Source organism: Phragmites australis, chromosome 4, assembly GCF_958298935.1.
Source record: "Phragmites australis chromosome 4, lpPhrAust1.1, whole genome shotgun sequence".
Classification (NCBI taxonomy): domain Eukaryota; kingdom Viridiplantae; phylum Streptophyta; class Magnoliopsida; order Poales; family Poaceae; genus Phragmites; species Phragmites australis.
In genome coordinates this window covers 38867077-38887401 of record NC_084924.1, presented here as the reverse complement: position 1 = coordinate 38887401, position 20325 = coordinate 38867077, and the positions used below count along the sequence as shown (strand labels likewise).

General features: G+C 44.5%; 1 pseudogene; it reads right to left on the bottom strand.

Moving 5' to 3' along the window:
• Nucleotides 1–2648: 2648 nt before the first annotated feature.
• Nucleotides 2649–19348, bottom strand: LOC133914388 (laccase-10-like; annotated as a pseudogene).
• Between the last annotated feature and the right edge of the window lie 977 nt (nucleotides 19349–20325).

The following is a 20325-nucleotide window of genomic DNA, read 5'->3' as shown; positions in this document are numbered from 1 at the left end:
AAACTCCAGAGCTTAATCATGGGAGCTCAGTCGGCAGGAGTTCGATCACTGTTCTCTTGCAGTTAGGGAACTTGGCACAGAGGTCGTGCTTTGTAGGCGCGCACGCATGTCAACTCGCGTTCATGGCTTCGTGCACAAGGAAGCCACGAGATGGCACGTGGGAGTGATAGGGCGTGACATGGCCGTACTCGTCTCGTGGTTGGTCCCGATCGATGGGTCAGCCGACGTAGCTAGCTGGTGGAGGGACGCCGCACCATGCACGCGTCCCAGACGCGTGCTATTCTTCGTCAGTTCATCTTCTTATCCGTTAATCATTGTTCAGGCAATGAGTTTGTCCCGGACAAGTGACTTAAGCATGTACGTAATCTTCAATGAGTGTTCGTGTGCTTGGACCGGTTGGGATTAACATGCAAGTCACAACTCACAAGGTGCAGTACCTCTCTTAGTCATATCCCTGTCTTCGCTTCTAAATTGAAATGACAACTCCTCCAGCTGCAAGGAGAGAATCTTGCAGCAGTTAGTTAGCCAAAGCCTGTGTTGTCGCCATGAAAGTGCCATGTGATCTACACAATGCAATAGCAACATTATATTTTTGTTGAATTGAAACATTGTTCAACCATTTTTTTTTTACTTTTGAGAAGAAAGAGACCGATATGATTGGATGGATATCTCCCTCAACAAAATAGATGTGATGGATATGCATGATCAGTTTGTTCAAAAGTCAAAACTCCGTAGATACCGGTTCATGATACTGTATTCGTTTTCATTTATTTTTTACCAACTATTTACTGTAGTAATTTTGATCTTCTGTTTTTTTTTCGAAAAAATTTACAATACTTAAAAGTATATAATATTAATAAAGTATATTTCACAATAAATCTAATGATACGAAAGCTTTAGATATCTATAAACTTTTCGTAAAAAAAATATAAATTTAAATTTGCTACAATAAAAAATTAATGACAAGTAAACGAAAACAAAGGCAATACTTACAACCATCTGCTTTCATAGGACTTAGGCCAGCTCCAGCGAAGTCCTCAAAAGCGATCGGCTTCCCTGTGCTGCACTGTAGCGCATGAATTTGAGACTTCCGTATTACTGTGCGTCACTACAGCAGAGCCTTTTTCTACCACTACAGGGATACATGCATAGCTTTTTTGCGGGAGCTCGACAGCTCTCGTATCACTGTTTACAGTATGCATGTGGGCCCGTGAAGAATAGGAGAGTAATAGAAGGTAGGAAATATGGTAGCTGCTGGAGATGTAAAAAATAAATGATATTGTAATAGTATTAGAGGATACTGTAATAGTGTTATAAGGGACGAATTTTTAAAGTATCTACTAGAGATGATCTTACGAGAGGCCTCGTGTCTGAATGAATTGTCTTATCGATTCTTGCCCATTCTAGTTGAACTGGAAGGCATTCAGAAACTTGTAGTGCGAATTCCGACAGTATCCTGTTGAAAATTGGAACTCTAAAACTGACAGTAGCGATTACTACGTACGCATAGGACAACTGGGCTGGCCATTTTTGACAGAACATGGACTTAACAGAAGCCTAGAGAGAAACAGAATACTATGAAGTAGATTTGTTTTTTGGATGGGATGCTGTAGAAATTATGAGCATCAGGAACACAGGGTGGGTGCAAAAACTCATAAAATTATGCACATCAGGCATTCATAAGGAGGGCCACAGAACGATTCTTAAGTTACGCGTTTTACCCGTTAAGTAAAAACTGGAAAAAAAAAATCCTAAACCTAATAACAATGGTGCTATTCCCAAAATCTGTGACTCACAGTTTTGTTGCTCACTAGTTAAGAACCGATCGTAACTCGGTTCGCAAAGCTGATTGATTGCCAGTACGTTAGCCCGCGTTCTAGCCTAGGCCGGTACAGGTGCTGTCTCTTTTTTTAAGACTATCTTTAACTATATTTTTTTTCAATTATCTTTCTCATTCTTATTATCTTTATTTCCTCTTATCTACAACAGCTTTACTTTGAGGAGCCCTGAAGAGAAAGGAGAGAGAATCCAATCCCTAAAGAAATGATCTTAAAAATCTCTTTATGATAAAAACTGTAAAGCGAAACCTTTGTAGCGCTTTGTAGCGTTGAAGAGAAAAAAAAATCAGTTGTAAAGGGATTCTAGATTCCGAAGAGAGTCTTACAGTTAGCGGAAGAAGCTTCCCCGCCCGTTGCAAAAAATAGAAAAATGCTCACTAGTCAGCTCATGGTAGTATCTGGTAAAGGCCCAATGGCCCAGGTTTCAGACGGCCCATTTATAACACGTGGTACTATAATAGCCGTGTTGCATAGTACTCATATAAGAGTTTTTTTTTTACAATTCTCGGAAAGTTACTAAGACCTATTAAAATTATAACTTAGGAGGTACTAAAATTTGGTACCAATTTGCGATACCTCCAAGTTGCAATTAGTGATACATCTCCAAATATGATAAATAACCTTCTCAAATAAGTTTATGAAAAGTACTCTATTTAATTACAAACTCATCCATTCATGAAACTATTCTTATTGAGTATGTGTTGCAACAAAAGCTTTCAAACTACTCCACATGAAGAAAATGAAGTAAAAACAATGGTACACTGTTTAATATTTGGAAGAATGGAAAATGAAAAAAAATGTCAACGTTGATCGATATTTAACACTTGGGAAGATCGGACGGCGGAGGCATCAGCTTCTGGTCAGGCAACGGACCGTCGTTGACCACCCATGCCATCTTCAACCCCCAGCTCGTGTGCACCTCCAGGTGGCAATGCATGAACCAGACACCTGCCACATCATTTTTTTTAAGAACCAAGTGTTTAGCAATCTATTTTGTCATCGAACGATTGCAATGACAAAACAATTTCGCTGACTACTCACCTGGATTATCCGCAAATAACCTGATAGCGACCCAACCACCGGCAGGCACGCTGACGGTGTTCCTCTGCACAGGGTCGACCAGGTTGAAGCCGGCTGGGTCCTTGGACGGGTCGTAGTTGCCGAAGCCCTGCCCCACGACGACGAAGTCGAAGCCGTGCAGGTGCAGCGGGTGGCTCTCGGCGCCCTGGATGCTCGTGTCCTGCATCACCACCTCCACGCTCGTGTTGTACTGCAGCACCACCACCTTGGTCCCGTTCGACACGTTCGTGTTGTTGGGCGGCGGGCCCGTGTAGTTGAACGGCTCCAGCGGCATAACGGGGAAGTCGGTCGTGTACACGCCGGCGATGTTATTGTAGTGCGCCTGAAGGAGCGCCGTGGTGGGCATGTCGAAGGACACGTTGTTCATGGACGCCTTGAACTTGGTGCCGTTGGGCCCCTGGCACGTCTGGTTCGCCGGGCACGGTGTCGTGCCGAGCCCCACGGTGAAGAAGAAGGACCGGTCCACGCGCCGTGGCACGTTGGCCGGCTAGTCCGGGCTGTCCAGGCTCCGGAGCTTGGCGCTGTAGTTGGTCGCGAAGGCCGTGTCGTTGAGCGCCGGCAGCGACGGCCGGAAGAGCGGGCGGCTTTTGATGTGTCCTGGCGGCGCGTACTCGAGGACGGCCGCGACGGTGGTGTTGTCGAAGGTGCCCGGGGCGGCCGTGGCGTAGGGGCGCGCCAGCATGAGGTGCGTGGCTGCGGGGCAGCCCTCGTCCGGCTTGGCGCGGAGGAGCACGTTGGTGGTCTGGCCCGGCGTGATGAGGACGATGTCCGTGTCGAACGGCTTGACGTAGGCGGCGTCGACGTCGACGACGGTGAGCGTGTGGTTGGCGATGGAGAAGAAGAGCTCGTCGTTGAGCGCAGCGTTGATGAGCCGGAGCAGGTACCACTTGCCGGGCTGCACCTTCAGCTTGAACGTGTCTGGGAAGGGAAAGCTCGGGCAACACATGGATCGTCAATTTTTATTTTTTGTGAGAGAGGAAATGGATCGTCAATTGTGCACAGGCTCCCGAATAAGCTTTGGAGCTTCAAACTGTTAAAAAGGTTCTTTGTTAATGGGCCTAAATTCGCAGTTTTTACCTTTGCTTGAGCAGTTGTACAACGGCCCAGGAAGCCCGTTGATGGTGAACGCATCTGATACGTTTGGGCCTGCCCCAGTTTGAAGCGCCTGGGCGATGATAGCCTCGGGATCCGCGTTGAACCACTCTCCTGCACCATGACGGACAGCGCAATGTCAGATTCTTGTAGTCTACTATCAGGCCATGCATATATACGCAGAGCACCAGCACGCACCGAAGATGATGGGGACTTCCTTGTAGGGCTTGGGGAACGGGTAGGGCACGCCGCGCCTGGGGAGGATGACGATGGGGCCGTAGAGCGTGGCGCGCATCCAGGAGACGTGCGCGTGCCAGAACAGGGTGCCCCTCTGCCCCGTGACGGTGAAGTTGTACACGAAGCTCTGCCCCGTCCGGATCGGGCACTGCGTCACGTACGCCGGCCCGTCGTACCACCCCGTCCGCAGCTGCCGAACGCCGTGCCTGCACGCAAGCACCACCCAACCAAACAAATCCATTACTACCGTGCATGCACGTACGTCCTGGAAGAGCTAAAACAGCTCGAGTTCTTCGCTAAAAGGGGCGAGCTGATCGCATCCAGAAAAAAAAAGTGACAACACTTAGTTGCTAACCAACCAGGAGAGGTACGCTCGAGTTTTTGGGATGACCAGGCTGTTCTTGTTGACAACCACATAATCCGGCAATACACCCTCTCAGCAACGGTTATACTCACTGAAAACCTGAAGACCATTTTCATCACCGTGGTCTATGCCCCGTTCCGCATTCCACAAAACCCGATTTCCTTCAGTAAATCATATCGCTAAAGCCGCATAACGGTACGCAGTGGCTCATCTTTAGGGACTTTGACATGACCTATCAAGCTTGGAACAAGAACAACAACAACCTTAACCAAAAGTTAATGAGCCAGTTTCATAGCGCCATAAATCAGTGTAAGCTAAAGGAAACCCATCTTCAGAATAGAAAGTACACATGGAGCAATGAGCAAGAGAATGCCTAGATGGTGTCTTTGCCAACCAAGCGTGCGATATGGCATTCGGCTCACATGTCCTGCAAGCCCTCTCTACTTCCCTCTCCAACCATTGTCTATTCTTCCTCTCCAGCTTCGATGCCCCCCAAAAGCCAAGGAGCTTCAAGTTCGAAATTTTTTGGATGCGCACCCCCGACTTTCTAGATGTTGTTCACAACCTTTGGTCTCAACCTTGTGTACATTTGGAACCAATGCATCACCTTGACCGCAAGTTGTCCACAACCACCAAAGGCCTCAGACAGTGGAGTCGATCCCTTTTCTCACAAACCAAACTTGAGCTCCATATGGCCCTAGACGTGATTTTGAGATTCAATATTGCATAGGAACATCGACAACTAACTTGAGAGAAAGCAGCGCTGCGCTCAAATCTTAAGCAATGGGTTGCAAGATAGTTGGTCTGGAGAAGAAGTACACGTCGGATGGTCCGGTGCTCAGAAGTTGTGAACATCGGATTATCCAGCATTCACGATTTTTTGGTGATGTGTCTTAAGCTGAGGATGTGTGTGCTTGTCTCTTGATGTGTAGGGGATGGATGCAACTTACCAGTCAACAACAGGATGATTAGGACAAAGTAGGGTGCTTGGTGCCGGACGATCAAGGATGCCAAACAAAATCAAGGGTGATCCTAGCTATGCATATGGAGGTCAAGTAAAGCATGGAAGGAAGGACGAAGATGGCGTATTGACGAAGTCAAGCGAATGGGATGTCAATGCAAGTGACAAGACAACCCGAGAGATCGGGAGCGGGAGAGACTTGCCGATGTTCAATGTTGAGGATTTATTCCTGATAATGTGTCCAGAAATAACAGGGTTACCTTCATGAATCAAAGATCAAACATGAAGCGAGACACACATGATGTATACAGGTTTGGGCCTCCGGTTGGAGTAATATCCTACATCCTGTGTAGATGATTATGTGTATGTATTCACTCGAGTACATGTAATGTGACTAACCTATTACAAAGAGTAGATCGATCTAGTCTAACCTAGAGATAAAGTCATCATGTTTCTTCTACGCTAAGGTCTTAATGCCTGCCTCCAATCGCCGAGAGAAAGAACCTCCCCCAGGGGATCTGGATCCCCGCCTTATATAGGGGTAATGTACTGCCTCCTATCTAACCATAGTTGATAGGGAGTCCTTTTCTTTATCATCTAAGTAGATAAATCTATTCTGGATACTAGTCTTCTGGAGTTAGGTAAGCAATCGAGGCCTTTCTAGTATACACCTTCTATCTGGATGTATCAGGTACCACAGATTCGGTTCCATAATCTACGGAGTTGTTAAGTATGCATACGACATACTCCATCCATATATGGCATACTTCTTATGCGTATATACCCTACAATTAGATATTCAACAGTTGCCCCTAATTCTACTCAGCAGGTGGATTTCTACAAACGCCTACTCGAGTACCGCCAAGTCCAAGACTTGTCAAGTAAGGTAGATCGAACCCATAGTCAAAAGAATCAAATAAGGAGAGGCCCTGTTCTGAGTATCAAGTGGAAACACTTTTGGGTTGAGCACCCTGTTGTTATCCGCACTCGAGACTCAATAAGGACCAGTAATATCAACTTCTCGACATCCGTCTCTAAGTAGAACTAAAAAACCTTCCAAAATTTGAAACAATAGGTATAGACGCATTAAATGCGATCAGACGGGTGTGCAGAGATTCACACAGCCCAGAGATTCGCACATCACCATCATTCCACTTTTCACACCGATCGAAGCACCATAATTTTTATCCGAAGCAGAAACAATTTTTGAGTCTCATCTTGAGGCAAGGCCTAGTTAATTGTTTGAGGGGAAAATTTCATCGTCATTGTCTTAGCCTCGTTGCCTCCTCTGCAGTCTCACCCTTTGAATTCATCCACCATTGTTCGCATTCTACTCAAAGATTTCATCTTTCACTTTGGATCTTATGGCGGAAACTCCCAATTAGGCAACTTTGTCTTTGGGAGTGCTCGACACTATCTCCAACAAATTGTGACATCCAGAAGATTTCGCCTTCTTCCGTTGTGTCTGCACCTCATGGCGTGAAGTGCGTAGGACGGCATAATTTGCTCCTTGGATCCTAAAAGGACCACTCTTGCATGAGGATGGCTTGGTGGAGGTCCATCACTTGGGAAGTGAAGCAGTTTTCGACCTTCATTTTTGAGGTTCAGTCAGCGACAACTGAGAGATGATTGGGCCTCGAATGGGCTTTTGATCGTCATCAAGCTAGGGCATCAAATTAAAGGTAGGGTAATTAACCCGGTGATCGGATGGTTCTGTAATGTCATATCATTTTCCTATGATGCGTCCTGGGTGAACCTAGAGGGGTTCACAGTTCAAAAGGATGGAAAATTATTCATCATCATTGTTCCGAGGATGCCATGCTTTCATCTTTAGATGACGAAAAGAGTGAATGTTTATCTTCTCAATGGACCATCACGGTGGTTTTAGATCTCTAGTGGCAAGTTTGGTGGCGTATTTCGGATTTTCTGGATGGTGTAGCTTCGATCGAGTGAACTCAACTTACCACTAGGACGATTATGACGTGCTTGAAGTTTCCTATCATGGCGATGTTTCTAGGACCAAATCCCTTGAGGGAAATTTCAAGTGGTATTCTTGTAAATGGATATCACCGAAACTTTCTACTTAATCAAGTAGTAGGTTTTTTACATGCTTTTGTCTGATGGTTGTAATGAAACATTGATGATATTTTGACTATCTAACATGCTATTATCACTATTTTCTTATCAATGAAATAGAGTTAGCATGAGTAGATGCAATCTTGATCTATAGGCGTGAAGACCACCTTCAAGATTTATTGATCGAATATTCATTGATATTTGAAAACTCAACTAGACGAACGATTAGAAATATTGGCCCTGGAGTAATCACTCGAGACAACCGTAAGATAAAGGAAAAGACTTAGTGTAAAACTAGAAGCAGAAAATAATGATGGCCTTTTGCATACTTTCACTGACTTGCACGCTTGACCAGCGTACAGACATGAACTAGATAGAGAACACACATGGGATCGACTAGAATTTCAGAATATTTCTAGTCGTTAGGCATGAGATGTCTGGCAATCTCTTGTGCTGCTATGCTTTATTAGGTGTAGTTGTCCGTCATCAACCCAACATATGCTTCTACCGGCTCTTATCCAAATTAGTTGATGCAAATCTAGATAAACTTTTGCAAAAGATATATACAAAATTTATGAAAAATATGGTATTATTATGTAGCCCCTGGCTCTATGGTCGAGGAGAAGATTAGTCGATCTACGAGTAGAAAGGAACATACCTGTGTTATTGAAAGTGTATGGTGTGACATACCTGTGTTATTGAAAGTGTATGGTGTTATAGCCCTCGACTATCTACTTGATGACTGGATCGGATAAAGAGTAAAGTTATAGCATCGAAAGTATGTGATGTAGCCCCTGACTCTCTGTTTAATATGATAATCAAAGCAAAGAGTAGAGCATATGCACCAAAATATACTTGACGTGGCCCTTGTCCCTTCGTTCCTTGACTGAATTCGAGTAGAAAGTGAAGCATAAGCATTGACATTATACAATGTAGCTTTTGGCTCTCAGGTTGGTATGATAACAAAAAAAACAGAAAGAGAAGCAAGAAATATCAAAAAAGTATGATGTAGCCCTCGACTCTCCACTCGATAGCTATATCGAGTGGAGAGTAGAGCATAAGTATTGACTTCTATTTCTCGACCACATACTCGATGACTCCAACCCCCAAATGGGTGGTTGAGATTATGTTATGGTCATCAAGTGTATTCGAACAGCTAGGTAGGTGATTAAAAATTCACTGCCGTTCGTGCTAATTTTCACCATAGACTTTGATTTGACGTGCAATAATGATCGTGCACCTCTCTTCGTAGAGATTGAACAAGTCACAACGTCTCAACGATGCCTCGACTTCCGCCAGACGTGCCGCGCGACCGAGGCTGTCTCGCCCTCACGCCTAGCGATATTTGATCTTGATAGCTCCACATGTACAGTGAGACCCGTTTTCATGACTATAAATAGAGTAAAAACTGAGACCGTTGGTTTTTCACCCCATCTCTTTCCTTTCTCCCTACACGCCCAGTAGAACTCATACAGTTTGAAGCTATAGCCTCCACTCCACCATCATCTCCCAAGCTCGGTCCAGAAAGTGAAGAGATAGGATTCCTCACCCCAAGGCCCATCACCATGGTTCCTCTGGGAGTCATCATTGTTTCTTCTGATGAGGAGGAATTGATCGAAATGCCTAAGAGGAGAAAAAAATGGAATGTTCATCGGAGGTCACTGACCCTTCACTCGCCACCTTCGGCGTTTCCTTGATGTCGACATTGCGGAATGAGTGACACAAGCCGTGTAGGAGGGAGATGAAGATGGTGGTGATCTTGATGAGATAATTGACTAGGACGTCGACAAGGTCTTTAGCGATGGAGCCTCCAAATCTTTAGTGGTAGAGAAAGTGCGGTCATCTTCTCCGTCGACAATCGCCAGAACGCCTTCGCGCCCTTCAGAGGGCCACTCGGCATCGTCAGTGCCGCTCAGTAGCTCCAGTAGGGTCTTCACCTCGGCCACTCTCCCTAGACCTTACGCTGGCCGGCGTCCGGTCCCCGGCGTGATCAGTTGCCGTCCAAGGGAGGAGTATAGAAGGTTCCTCAACTCATTCAAGAGAGAGTAGGACCTGCACTGTTTGCAAGAGCTAGGCGAATACTTTATGTCAACTTTGCACTAGCCACACAGGTGAGACAGAGAAGAAACGTATGTAATCGAGTAGTTAATCGAATCAAATTTAATTAACTTACCTATAATTTACCTTTTCTATAAATAAAACTTTTGGAGTTGGTCGATATTCCATGAGTGCTTGAGTATCTCACCATTTGGAGTAGATAGCTGCATTGATCTAGGTCGGGTAACTTCGACCACTATATAGGGTCCTTCCTATGTGGGTGATAACTTATGACACCTAGCATGTTTCGGCACCTTTCGTAGAACAAGATCCCTAGTAGTGAGTTTTCTAAGCTCAATCTGCTGACTATGATACATGTGCTACGCTTGTTGATACTTAACCGCTCGAATAGATGCTCGATCGCGATACTCCTCGTGTAAATTGATGTTGTTCGCTCGTAATTATTCTTGCCCTTCCTCCGAGTAACTTTCCACTCATGATGGTCTGAACTACAACTTAGTCGGGAGCACCGCCTCTGCTCTTTAAACTAAGAAAAATGAAGTTTCATCGGTGGCTCTGTTAGTCGAAGTTCGAACGACCCATAGCATCGAGGGAAGTTCTTTCACCCAACTTTTCGAGTAAGCCTTTAGCATGTCGAAGACCAGAGTTTTGATGTCCTGCAAGACTATACCATTAGCACATTCAACTTGACCATTACTTTATGGGTGAGCTACTGAGGTGAAACTTGTTTTGATGCCAAATTCTTCACAGAATACAGTAAAGGTCATGCTTCTGAACTGACTACCATTATCCATAAATATCCGATGTGGAATACCGAATTGAGTAATTATACTCCTCATGAACTTCTTAGCTGCGTCTGCGATTATCTTTTCCACAGGTTCAGCCTCGATAACTTAGTGAATGTGTCGATAGCCATGAATAGGAACTTATAACCACCTTGGGCTCTTGGAAATTGTCCCAGGATATCTAAGCTCCAGACGGAGAAGGACCAAGAAAGAGGAATTGTTTGTAGAGCTTGAGCTAGGTGAGTGGTCTGTCTTCTAAAAAATTGGCAGCTCTCGCACTTTTTCACTAGCTCGGAAGCATCTTGGAGGGCAGTAAGCCAATTAAATCTTTGGTGGAAAGCTTTTCTGACCAAGGTGAGGCAAGACACATGATTACCACACATGCCTCCATAGATATCGAGCAATATCTTATTGTCCTCTTCCTGCGTGATGCACTTCATCAAGATTCTGTTACTCCCTTTTTCAGTAGATCTTGCTGTTTACCAAAGCGTAGAGAATGGACTTATGAGCAATTCCTTTGCAGATGCATCATCATCAGGGATGTCTCAACCTTCGAGTAGTGCAACATCCGTGTCTGCGGGTTTTGCCTCGCTGATTGGACCAGACTGCTGGTCGAGTTGGCAGCATCCGTTTGCTGAATTGTTAGGACATATTGTTTGAGGAGTTTCTCAATGAAGACTCCTACGGGTACCAGAGCTCCAAAAGAAGCGAGTCTAGCTAGTTCATCCCCACCGGAGTTGTCACTCCTCCTAATGTGAGTTACTTCTAACCCTTTGAACTTCTACTCGACCTTTCGCACCTCGTTCGGGTAAGCTGCCATGTTATCGTCTGAGCACTGGTACTCCTTTTGTACTTAGATTACAACTAGATGTGAGTCCCTTTTCATGAGAAGTCACTTGATTCCAAGTTATTCAGCTGTGCGAAGCTTGTTTACTAGTCCCTCGTATTCTACTATATTGTTAGAAGCTTTAAAATCAAAATGGAGAACGTACCTGAGTTCATCGCCTATTGGGGATTTAAGTACAATGCCAGTCCTCGAGCCTTGAAGCATGAGCGATCCATCGAAGAAGAGCGTCCAGTGGTCTTCAACCTCACTTGGCCTTGTTTCTTCAATGCTTGTCCATTCGGCGTTGAATTTCGCTAGTACTCCTGACTTCACACTTGTGCTAGTTGCGAGTGTCTTGTGAGAGCTTGGCCTTTGTAATAGGTGATAGCTTTTTATGAGAACAACATCTTGTAATCTTTTGAAAAGAGGACTGACCTTTGTGAGAAATGAAGTGATTATTACTTTTGATATTCGTGTTCATCTCCTTCTAGTTTCCCTCTATTGGCTCCCTTGCTTGGTTGCCAATTTTTCCTTTTTGGTTATGATTTTGGTTTTTGGTTGAATGTTGAAATTATCTTACAATGAGAAATTGTTCTTCTTATTGCTAGAGGCATAAAGTTCACATATGAATGTATACAAGTGGGGTTTGAATTCACTTGCCTCTAAATCTTCAACTTGGACAATTTCTTCTTCCATTGCTCTCTTATTTGGTTCTAAATTTTTCTTCCGTCAAAGTTGCTATCTTTGATTGCGATGGTGCATGGGATGAGTGTAAATGGAACCTAGTGTTCATCTACACCCATAATAGCCATTTTATTTCTTGGAAATTTCCATAGCAACTAAGTATCTCTCCATTTTTCTTTTGCTTGAGTTTTGAGGAGCGTTGGGTGATAAAATAGGAGAAGGATATCTAAGAAATTTATGAGGCGTCTATTCACCCCCTCTAGTTGTCATTGTCAGTCCTACAGGAAATCACACATATCCGAAGAAGTGACAATTCCACCATTGATGACCTCGCCAGGCTCGCTTCGTCCTGTTCTCCAACACCTGCAGGAGTCTTCATCGAGAAACTCCTTAAACCATATGTCTCAATAGTTTCAAGCTCAGATGCTGCCCAACTCGACCAGCAGTCTTGTCAGGTCAGCGAGGCCTTGATCCGCAGACATAGTATCTACACTACTCGAACATGAACCATCTTAGATGACTCCATTTTGAGCCTATCTCGAAGGTCGAGAGATCCCTGACGATGATGCGTCTGCAGAGAAAATTGCTCGTAAGTCCAAGCTATATGCTTTGGTAGACGACAAGCTCTACTGAAAGGGGAGTAACAAAATCTTGATGAAGTGCATCACTCAGGAAGAGGGCAAAAAGATATTGCTCGATATCCATGAAGGCATGTGTGGTAATCATGCATCTTATTGCACTTTGGTCAGAAAGGTTTTTCGCCAAGGATTCTTTTACCCGACTGCCCTCCAGGATGCTTCTGAGCTGGTTAAAAAGTGCGAAAGCTTCTATTTTTTTTTGAAGGTAGATCACTCGATGAACCCAAGCTCTGCAAACAACCCCTCTTTCTTGGCCTTCCTTTGTCTAGGGCTTGGATATTCTAGGACCGTTCCCAAGGGCCTAAGGTGGTTTTAAATTCCTATTCATGGCTATCGACATGTTCACTAAGTGGATCAAGGTTGAACCCGTGGGAAAGATAACCACATAAGCGGTCAAGAAGTTTATGAGGAGCATAATTACTTGATACAGTATTCCATATAGGATAATTATAGACAATGGTAGATAGTTCAGAAGCAGTACCTTCACTGCGTTCTATGAAGAATTTGGCATTTTGCTTCAGTAGCTCACCCTCAAAGTAACGATCAGGTTGAGCGCGCCGATGTTATAGTCTCGCTAGGTATCAAAACGTGGGTTTTTGACAGGCTTAAAGCTTACTTGAAACATTGGGTGAAAGAGCTTCCCTCGGTGGTATGGTTCGTTCGTACCTCGATTAACAGGGCCACCAGTAAAACTCCTTTATTTTTAGTCTACGAAGTAGAGGTAGTGCTTCTGACTGAGTTGCAGTTTGGATCATTACGAGTGGAAAGTTACTCAGAAGAAGGTCAAGAGCAGTTACGAGTGGACGATATCAATCTAATCAAGGATTACCATGATCGAGCATCCATTCGAGCAGCCAAGTATCAACAAATATTGCGTAGATATCATAGTAAAAAAAAAATCTAACCATGGAAACTCACTGCCGGGGACCTTGTTCTATGAAAGATGCAGAAATAAACAAGGCACCATAAGTTATCACCTAATTGTGAAGGACCCTACATAGTAGTCGAAGTTACTCAACCTAGATAAGTACAATTATCTACTCCAAACAGCAAGATACTCGAACACCCGTGGAACATGGACCAACTTCAACAGTTTCATTCATAGTTAAGGTAACTTGAAGGTAGGTCGATTACAATTTTTTCAGACTGACTATTCTACTACAAACTTTTCTCTTTCTAACCTATGTGGCTAGCGCAAAGTTGATAGAAAGGGTTTGCCTAGCTCTTACAAATAGTGAAGATTCACCATTCCAAGAGTTCAGAAGTATGTGGATCCCTACTTGCCCTCGAACGAGTTGAGGAATCTTCTTTGCTCCTCTTTGGGGCGGTAACTTATCGTCCTGGGGATTGGCTGCTGGCCATCATAAGGGTTAGGGGGAGTGGCCGAGGTGAAGGCCTTTCTAGAGCTACTGACCAGCGTCGGCGACGCTGAGTGGTCCTTTGCAGGGTGCAGAGATGATCTGGCGGTTGTCGATGAAGAAGACAACCGTGCTTTATTCACTATCGGAGGCTCGAGGGCTCTATCACCGAAGACCTCATTGGCAACCTAGTTGATGTCTCATCAATATCACCACCATTGTCATCTCCCTTCTACGCGGCCCACATCACCGATTCTTGTGCCGTTAGTTCCGCAGCATTGTTGTCAAGGAAATGCCGGAGGTGGCGGGTGAAAGGTCGATGACCTCTAAGCAAAATTATGTTTCCTCTCCTCCTAGGCCTTTCACTCGATCCCTCCTCATCAGAGGAAATGATGATGACGCTGGTTGGAACCCTAGCGAGAGGCCTTGGGGTGAGAGGTCCTCCTCCTCTAATTTCTGGACATGACTCGAGAGATGACGATGGAGTGGAGGCTATGATTTGAAGCTCTACAAGTTTCCACTGGGTAGTGTGCAAGGAGAAAGGAAGGAAACGGGGTGAGAACAAATGGTCTCAATTTTCCTTATTGATTGCTGTGGGAACGACGCCACCAAGATTCGATAGCCCCGAGCATGATGATGATGTCACCTCAGTCGCATGACGCGTCTAGCAGAAGTCAAGGCGTTGCTGAGGTGTTATGACTTTTCTAATCTCTGCAAAGAGGGGTGCCACATCATTATGACACATCAAATCAAAGGATATAGTGAAAATGAGCACAAGCGGGAGTGGGTTTTAATACTCACCTACCCAATTGATCAGATTCATTGATGACTGCAATAAAATTGTATCCATATGCTCGAGGGCTGACACATTTGAGCGTGTTGTCGAGAGGAAGGAATCGATGCTTATGCTCTACTCTCCGCTCGATTCAGTTATCAAGCAGAGAGTCGAGGGCTACATCATATATTGTTATGCTTATACCTCTATTTAACTATCATGTTAATCAGAGAGCAGTGAGTTACATTGTTTAATGCCAGTGCTATGCTCTTCATTCTACTCAAACTTAGATATTAAGCGAAGAGTCAGGGGCCACGCCATGTATCTTTTGATGCTACAGCTCTACTGTCTGTCTTGATTATCACATCAAAGAGAGAGTTCGGGGGCTACATTACATACTTTCGATGATACGACTTTACTCTCCACTTGATTCAGTCATCGAGTAGAGAGTTGGGGGCTACATCATATATTTTTGATGATACATATATGTTCTTTCTTACTCCCTGATCGAGCATTATTCTCCTCGACCAGAGAGTCGAGGGCTCCATAATACTATCATATTCTATAAATACATGTGTTTTTGCAAAAGTTTATCTCGCTTTGTGTCGAATTCTTTGGATAGAGCCCACAGAGGCATGTGTTTGGTCGATAACGAATAACTACACCTCATAAGGCATAATGGTATAAGAGATTGTCAGACATCTCATGTCTAACGGCCCACAAGATTTTGCTGTTCTACTTGATCCCATATGTGTTTCTCATCGAGTTCATATTCGTATGTAGGTCAAATACACAAGTTGGTGAAAGTTTGCAGAAAAAACATCATCATGTTATTTTTTTTTCTAGTTGTGTACTAGTCTCTTCTCTGGTTTTTTTGGTTGCTTCAAGTGTATACTCTAGGACCAATGCATCTCACAATTTGTCTAGTTGAGTTTTCAGGCATCAACAGATACTCAGTCAACAAATCTTGAGGATGGGCATGGCATGTGCTAATAAGTTTTTTTTCATCAACTCATGTTAACTTTATTTCACCAACAAGGAAATAATGGAAAAAGCATGGTGGACAAGCAAAGTAAAACCCAAGTTTTCATCACAACCATCAAGCGGAAACATACTAGAAAATTTATAACATTTCTAATGGGAAAGCTTGGACGACAACCATATACAAGAATGCCACTAAAAATTCCCGATGAGGGATTTGATTGTTCTGGAGGCCCCCACAATGGTATGAAGTTTCGAGCATCGTATATCCATCCCAGTTGCGAGCCATGTTTACTCAGTGGAAGCTGAGAATTCGGCCCTACGTGGTGATTCCAGGAATTGGTGGCATGGCCTCGGACGTCATACCCAACATGATTGTTCTTTCTATCACCAAAGGAACATATTCCTATCTTAGCAGTTCCCAAATTTAATCATTGAAGGCATTAAGAGAGACCGACATTAGAGCATTGTGTTCAGCCGGATTGTCAATTTGGTCACCAATCTTTAGGAAGAATGCACGGGTTCTGGCCAAGATGAGTCAACCTCCCCTTAGTGTAGGCTGCCAAGACTCGGACTCAGGCATCGATTGTTCCGATGCCATTATGGCTCCTGTTTGATCCTCAGAAGCAATATCCAGAAAGGATGCAGTATTCCACCAAAACTTGCTGCTGGAAATCTTAAACCATTGTGATGATCCATTTATAATACAAAACTGCACTCCGTTGGTCATTTGAACATGAAAACATGGCATCCTCAGAGCAACAATGATAAATAGTTTCCCATCCCTTCGCACCACACATCCTTCTAGATTCACCCAGAACGCGTCATAGGAGAGCAGAGGTCGGGTTGAGAACCATCCGGTCACTGGATTTACTACTTGACCTTGATCTGGCACCCTCGTTCGATGACGATCAAAAGCCCATTTGAGGCACCAATCATCTCCCAACTGTTGCTAGCCATACCCCGAAGACAAAGATCGGAAACTGGGTCACTCCCCATGCGGTGCATCTCTACCACACCATCCCTGTGCATGAAATGACCTTTTAAGATCCAGGGCACAAATTTCGCTACTCTGTGCACTTCACGCCAGGTGGTGCAGACACAAGGAAGAAGGCGAAGTCTTCTAGATGCTGTAACTTGTTGGAGATGACATCCAACACCCCCAATGGCAAGGCCGCCCAGTCGGAGGTCCCCTCCATTGGATTTAGGCTAAAGGATGAGTTTCTGAGTAAAAGCGATAGTGCTAAGGCTAAAGGATGAGTTTCTGAGTAAAAGCGATAGTGCTAGAGAAAGAGACAACATCAGAAAAATTCTAAGGCAACCTAGCTATGGAAGTTGAAGAAGTTGAATGGCGAAACTCTCATCAAAAGAATAAATAGGCCTCATCCCATGACAAATTTTGGAAAACATCCCCTTTTTGAGGTGGATTCTAGAAATTGTTTCTGTCTCGAAGATATTTTGAGGCACTACTGAGGCGCCTCGTTCCGCGTGAAAGACGAGATGATGGCGTTATGCAAATCTCTACACACCTATCTGGATGCTTTCTTTTTAACTCTACTCAGAGATGGATGTCGGGAAGTCGAGTTTTCAAGCCTTCTCAAGTCTCGAGTGTGGACAACGGTAGGACGCTCGACTCAATAGTGTTTCCACTCAATACTCGGAACAGAGCTTTTCCTTGCTTAATTCTTTCGATTGCAAGCTTGCTCTGCCTTACTCGACCAAGTTTAGACTTGGCAGTACTCGAGTAGACGCTTATGTGAATCCTCTTTGTTGAGTAGAGATAGGGAGGCTACTGTCGAATATCTAACAATAAGGTATATATGCATAAGGATTATATCATATATGAATGCGATATCTTGTTTACATCTTTAATGACTCTGGATATTGTGGATCCGAATCTGCGGGACCTAGTATACTTGGAGATCATGAAAGCCCATACTAGAAAAGTCTCGATCGGGTTAACCGACTCGAGGATGACTAGTATCCAAGCTGGATTCAACTACCTTGCCTTGATCAACCAGACGGAGGACTCCTCATTGATTACGATAGGATTCAGGGCGATGTCAGGGCCTATATAAGGCAGGGACCCAGACCCATGAAAGAACAACTTCTACAAACCCCACAACTTCGTCGACCTAGTGCAGTTCAATACAACTCAACTCGACGCAAATAACAAGACCATATGAGATACTCAACGACTTAATTTAGATCCAATCTATTGCTTGTAATCGTCTAGCCATATTACTTGCACTTGAGAGAATACATATATATTAACCTCTATATATGATGTAGGGTATTACTTCAGCCGGAGGTTCAAACATGTCTATATCACGTGTACTGTAATATAATTATAGACACATTATCAGAAATAAATTTTGACAAATGACCCTTGACCCTACAGGCTGGTCGACACACAACTCAGTAGCGGATTGGTGGACCAGTGTCCTCAGCCGACCAAACCAACAACACAAGCTACGGCGTCCCTGGTGATGCTTCTCACCTGGGAACTATGGAAAGAACGGAACGCTAGAGTTTTTAGTCACGCTGAAATGACAGCAAACACTTTGCTTGGGAATAAAAAACGAAGCGAGAGCGTGGATCCTAGCGGAAGCGAGGAAACTGAGGCCCCGTTTGGTAGAGCTCTTGGAGCTGATTCTGCTTCGGAATCACTCCCAGCGTTGCCAAACAAGTTGGTCGGGGAGTGATTCCGCTCGGGAATCACTTCCCGTTTTGTATAGCGAGGTGGGAGCTGAAAAAACTAGTTTTCACCTGATTCCCGACTGATTCTCCTCGATTTCAACACAATATCCTCTCAGGAATCACTTCCACCACTAGCATATCAAACGATTTTACAAACAGAATCACTTCCACCACAGAATCACTCTCACCCTACTTCCACTACAGAATCACTCTCACCACAGAATCAGAGCTTTACCAAACGGCCCCTGAGTGTATCTCTTGGACACGGGCTAGTGCTTCTGTGTGGAGAATTTTGCTTATACCTCTACCTCTTTTTTTATCAACCCCTTCCTCTTGTTGGGGTTAGCTGCTGCGGTTCTTTTTTTTTTTCAGAACTGTTTCTTTTGTTTTGCTCCTGCTTTATTAATATATGAGGCACACCTCTTGCCTCCTTTTAAAAAAAGCATAGCTAGCAACCGGGAGTGGTCCTTGCAGCCGGTAGAAAAAATTGGGAAGTCCCATCAGGTGGTGGGGTGATCGCATAAATTAAGAAGGAACGAGAGAGGAATGCAAAATTTACCAGTGGATGGTTACGTTGTCCTTGACATTGTTAATCACCTTAACGACGACGCGGTCGCCCTCCCTGGTGACTATCTTGGGGCCGGGCAACTTGCCGTTCACCATGGGGATGGCGCGGGTGGTGCACAGCCGTGTCACGTTCTGCAGCCTCACCTGCCAGAATCACAGAAGATTAAGAAGCACATTGGCAAACGATCAGCCGGCGCCACGAATGCTTGGAATGCATGAATAGGACGTACATTGAAGGTGTAGTATCTCGTCGTGCCGAGTGATGTCCGTGGCAACGCCATCAACGTGCCAAAGAGCAGGATCAATGCGAGACAGCCTACCCCATGAATACCCATATCTTGCACTTCAAATTTGCGATTGCAATGTTGGGGATGTATATATATATGGGAGGCGATAGCTATAGCTACCTAGCAGTTAGCACGGCCAGTGCAGTGCTCATACAATGTGGGACAAAGGGTTATATAGCGAGGACAGCGCCAATGGCGGTTGCAATTTATTAGGTGACGGCATGATATTTTCCTTTTTTTCTAGGAGAAAAAAATGGGGAAGAATTAGGTGGCGATGATGATCAGCGGAGAAAGTTGATGACACGAGAGGGGAAAAGGTCGAAGCTAGCCAGCGCCAGCGCTTTTGCTGGTCATGTACAAAGAGTTGGGTCGGCCTGGCTTTTAGAGTGCAGGGAAAGGAAGAGTTAAGGGAATTGTTCTGGACGCACATGTATCCATAGAATATTATTGGTGAACTCATCTCCTCAGGAATCATGATGCAACCTGGAGCGTATCCCTGACTGAAATTCGCACCGTCTGAAAGATCGACACAACCTCAGCGTGACAGCGTTATTTGTTACGATTTCCTTGTCGCGTCAGATCAAACGCTATCTGATTAAGGCCCTGTTTGTTTCAGCTTCGGAGTGTGGCTTTCAGCTTTTACAATCCGAAGCTGAAACAAACAGACAGCTTTTGGTTATAGCTTTTTAAAATCTGCTGATTGGATTGTGGGAATCTGAGAAGCTGGTTTTTCTCAGCTTTTGATAGATTGTGAAAGTCCATTTTACTAAACTGTCCATAAATTTTTTTTAGAATCTACAACTAAAAGTTTTTTCATAATCCAGCTTTTTACAATCCAGCTTCTATAAGCTGCTTTTCAGAATCTCTAGCTGAAACAAACAGGCCCTAACACTTGGCCAGCAGGATTGGGTCGATCGGCGGTAAATCCCACAGGTTCTTTCCGGTGCACCACGGGTTGACTGACAAAGCAGAGATTAGAACACTGCAACGACTTACACTCACAGGGTGCTGTTCGCTG